Genomic DNA, 5,306 nt, shown 5'->3' on the forward strand with positions numbered 1-5,306 from the left:
ATTCTGGAAACCTGCCTTTGAGGTTTTGGTGACGTGTGCGCACTGTCCGCCGGTCAGCCAAACTTCGGCTTACACCGGCTGTGCTCCGCCTGTGCTGACAGTAGACGTGGTTTCAGTTGGTGAGCTTTTAGCGCACCTTCGGCGAAGCCTTTTGGCACGAAACTGTCACTGCACCAAGCTGGATCTGTCGACACCTCCCCCTGCTGCGCCGCCACACCCATCTCAGCGCACCTCGGTCTGCCAAACTACCAAACTGAGCGCTCCTCGGGTGGCGCTGCTCGAAACTAGCTCTGCGTGGGGTTCGCCACCCTGCGCCACCCTGCGCTGCGCTGGGAAACTAGAGCCCGATGTATACTGTGTCGCTTAACAGCAACGTCATCAAGCAGCGCTTGTTATGATTTGAGTCTGTTGAGAGCGCTCCCAACGCTGGTCGGACGTACACCTATGTGCTCCCGCTTTTTCTTTATGTCTCTCAACACAACAGTAATGGTTGTAAGTACGTGTGGCGACTATTATGTTCATGTATGAAATTGTAGTAGCCGTACAACCGGGCTTGGTAAGGTTGGAGTGTTTATAAGTGGACGTAAAAATAAACGACTAGCATTTGTGAAATCCCACACGTGTGCGGAAGTGAGTTTCTGCCTGTCCTCTAACTCCAAAGAGCTACACGGACCCAAAACCATTACAATATGCACAAATAACTCGCATCATACTCAGGTGAAATCGCTGAATCAGTGAATGAATTTCCACCAGTACATCCTTGGGGTCATATGTCCCTGGAGGACCTCAATGCTGATTGGCTTTCGCAGTGCGAATTGGTCACTGAAGTTTAGATTTTTCATTCGCACCACTTAATTTGGGTCATTCGCATCACATCCATTGCCTCCAATGCACCGCCCAGTGGGAATTTGCGTCTAATCACGTCTTTACATTGACTTAACAAGTAATTCACTCATGCAAATTGTTTTATTCACTCCCAGTGTGAACACAACATTACAGTGAATGAGATAAGATAATCCTTTATTTGCCCAGCAGCGGGGAAATTTGCTTTTTTTTTTTGAGAAAAGATAAAAAGATGACAAGATTGATAGCACTGTCATGTCTGTACAGTAAACATGAAGCTACAGCCAGCAGCCACTTAGCTTAGCATAAATACTGGAGACAGGGAGAAACAGCTAGCTTGGCAATTGCGTGACTTCCAGGAAGTTACTGCTCCAGGCCAACAAATGGTCTGGACCTGGATATAACATTGGAGGTGGGGCCCTGTTAATTTCTTATGAAAGTTGCTCAGTGACGCATGAAGCTAAAATGTTCTAACTGCCACCGGCTCCTTCCGGTTTGGAGCTCCATTAACTTGAATGAGGATAAAATGATTTTTCATGCAGCTCTTCTAGACTTTCCAAATGTTATAGGACCAAATGGATCAAATCCTGATAGTAAAACAAGTCATTTCAGGGGGTTGTGATGCTTGGTAAAATGTATCCATTCATTTACAGACATCTCTTTCACCATGTAAGTCAATGGGAAAAAGTCTTTTGGGCCGCAGGGCATCACGCAGGGCATCACGTTACACTGTAATTACACTGTCTGACCACAACAAAAGCCTAGCACACTTCCTTGGGGCCTGCCTGGCACAAAACCCTAATGTTAAAACCATAGGCTGTGTAAAAATAATGGACATAGCTGCCATGATTCACCCCACGTACAGTTGTCATGAAAGGGTTAATTAGCTAGAGACCAAACCTGTTTTTTGTACCAGGCTGTAAACATGTTTATTTCTACTGTAAAGTGGGGCATTTATACTTAGAGGTCTATGGGGATTGACTCGCTCTTGGAGCCAGCCTCCAATGGCCATTGAAGGAACTGCAGTTTTTGCCACTTCCATGTTAGTGACATTTTTTCAGCCCTAGAGTTGCTACTTGGTTAAAATGACACATTGCCATTTTTACACATTAGTATTTGTGTGGAATAACCAAACAAAATACAACTTGTTAATTACTAAGCGTAATTTGTAGGTGGATGTGCTGGTAGGTGGATTTTGTTACCACCAGACAGAGCTAGGCTAACTGTTTTCCCATGTCCAGTCTTTATGCTAAGCTAAGCTAACTGGCTGCTGCCTCCAGCTACCTATTTGCTGTATCAGTCTTTTTATCTAACTCCTAAAAAGAAAGTAAGTAAGCAGATTTCCCAAAATGTTCTACTATTCATTTTATATTACTGTCAAAGGGTAGAGCAGACCACAACTCAATTATTTGCCACCAATACCACTAGACTTCCTGATTATATATTGGCCATGACTGACAGGATCTTAGCATTTGGTTTTGTTGGTCACAAAATGCACAGCACACAGGAAACATTGGTCATATATGCTATTTTTTGGCTCCACACTTTAATAACAAACTAGAGTGTCAGACTTGGACTCAGATATAGCCTGAGTGCCACAGAACACCAAACGTCTTATGGTAAATTCTCCCAAAAAGGCCAACAAATCTCAGAGTACGACAAAAATACCACAACACATGTATCACAGGAACATAGTGATTACCACAGGAATTCCAGCACTGAGGTACCACAACTTCTTTTATGTGGTGTTGCACCATAAGACTTTTTGCTAAGGTTGAAAGACAAGTATGTCTGATCAGGGTTTGGATTTTCCACATCTGTACACAGCAATAGTGTCCTGTCTGAACTGATAAATTTACATGATTTCGTATCTTTAGAAAGAATCAAAATGAAATCCTACTGTACAGTAGTTACACAACTCTAAGGTAGCACTTCCTAAATTCATCCAAAGACTTTTTGAGCCAAGAGATTACCATAACTTGGTGTTCATACTGTCGTCTCCCTCCAGACTACTCTTTCATTTTATGAGGACCCAAAAAAAGTGTTTATTTTTCCAGTTTTTCAATTATTCTGTGTTCAGTGTTACAATATTGTCATAGTAAATTCCTACACCAAGTAATCCAAATGGCTGTTTATAATGGCATACATCTGTTTTCACTTTTTGGGGAGTTAACCCTGTTGAACTTGTTGCAGCATCAATAACACTCATCCAGTAAAATACCAGAACATAATACTCAACTGTGAATTATCATCACAACAGAGGTTATTGTTGAACATACTGTAGGACATCTCATCTTTTGTGGTTTCTGTGTTTATTGATGTCAGCCTGTTCCTCTAAATTGGCTTGGAAATTATATAGTCTAAAGTATTTCTGTCTTTGTTTTTCTTCGTATGTTTCGGTCAAAGAGATGACTTACCAGCTCAGAAATGTTAATTACTTATGTTTCATTTCCTGCCTTTGCTGATCACACACTATGGAGCTGTATGGAGGAAGAGACTCTCTAACGCCCTCCTGTGTTGAGATGGCAGTTTTGTTTCCCATGAATCTAAGCCAAGCCTTCTCACACTCAGGCTTCCCAGACCACAGAGACTTGGGACTTTGTTAGTATGACAGTTCCTTTGACAATATCAGAGTAAACATTGCTTTTAAATTGTTGCTGCCTGTATACACCAAAAGGGCCATTGTGTAAGATTTACGGGGATATAGTGACATCAAGCTGTGTGGATTGTAGATCGCAACCAGTTGAAACTTTTCTCAGTTAGACTTCCTCAAGTGTTCATTGTTCAGGAGGTTTTTTTTACCAGGAACCGAATTATCCGCAGAGGTCTCTTCCTCTCCAAAAATAAAGGACCTAGTGATTAAATCCAGTAAAACACTGAATAAAGTACTTTTACTTGACAACTCAGTGTCCCTGACCTATGGTCATGAGCTCTGGGTAATGACCGCAAGAATGAGGTTGCTGATACAGGCGGCTGAAATGAGTTTCCTCAGAAGGATGGCTGGGCTCATCTGGAGGGAGGTCGGAGTAGAGCTGCTGCTCCTTCGCATCGAAAGGGGTCAGTTGAGGTGGTTTGGGTATCTGATCAGGATGCCTCCTGGGTGCCTCCTGTTAGAAGTGTTCTGGGCACGTCCCACTGGTAGCAGGCCCCAGGGTAGACCCAGGACACGCTGGAGGAATTACATATGTCGTCTGGCCTGGGAACACCTCAGGGTCCCCTAGGAGGAGCTGGAAAGCATTTCTGGGGAGAGGGACCTCTGGAATGCTTTGCTCGGCCTGCTGCCCCCACAGCCTGGCTTGGACCTGCTCCCTATGAAGATGTAAATGGCTCATTCTAAGGTAATGAAAACACCGAAGTTATACACCAGAGAAAACATACTTATTATATTCCATTTCTGCCAATATATGCCCCTACACACTGGACTTTGAAATGTGGAAAAGTCCTTACACATTTTAATGTCATGCATGATCCAGTTAAAGTAGTTCCTTTGGGTGCTTTCTTGTCTATTTCAAAGCATATGATGCAGGCTCCTGTAGCTCTGTGGGTCATAGCTTTTACCCCAGATAACAGCAGGCTCTAATGCTCCTTGCATGATTTCATTTACTGTAATTGCTAATGGAAAAAGAGCGGCAGCAGGATAGCAATGGCTAATGGCTGGTTTGCAGTCATCAGGTAAAAGCTATAACTAGATATATTTAATGAATTGTGAGATGGTTATTGCTGGGATAATACCTCAAGATGCATTATGTGCCCTGTAACCTTTTGGATGTTTTGTAGGACACAGGCACTGTACATGCGTAGTAAAAGGACCATCCAGACCCCCAGGTGATGAATCTTGTCGCTCTGATAATGTATTCATGATTTCTCTAGACAGCGTCAATAGTGTGGTCTCATTGCTGTGTTTCATACAAATTGAATAAACTGTCAAGAAGGTGACTTTGCAGTAACCTCCCCAAAGCAGCAGACACTCTTGAGGGCCTCAAGTGCTCTCCCAAGGTCAGCCACAGCAGGAGACAGAGCTGCCACTCATCTGCCAAACCCTGGAGGGGAAGGATATTTTCATCTCAAACTCCGACACCCGTGACCCAGTGTGGGTCGAGAGCAGAGACGGAAGACCCCAGGGCCACGGGGGTTCATTCCAAACAACAGCTGTGCATCATTCAGCTTGACAAGACACTTAGACAATGGATTTGTGCCCTGCAGTGGACAACGGGCATGCAGGCTGCTTATCAGTTTAGGCTGTGAGGTCTCAATTAGTTCAACATTATCAGAGGTGGGTAGTAACTAGTTACATTTACTCAGTTACATTTACTTGAGTAACTTTTTGGATAAATTGTACTTTTCAGAGTAGTTTTAATGCAAAATACTTTTTACTTTTACTTGAGTTATATTGTTTTAAAGCAACAATACTCTTACTTGAGTACAATATTTGACTACTCTACCCACCTCTGAGTACATAATTA

This window comes from Epinephelus moara, chromosome 14 (assembly GCF_006386435.1).
Source record: "Epinephelus moara isolate mb chromosome 14, YSFRI_EMoa_1.0, whole genome shotgun sequence".
Taxonomy (NCBI): domain Eukaryota; kingdom Metazoa; phylum Chordata; class Actinopteri; order Perciformes; family Serranidae; genus Epinephelus; species Epinephelus moara.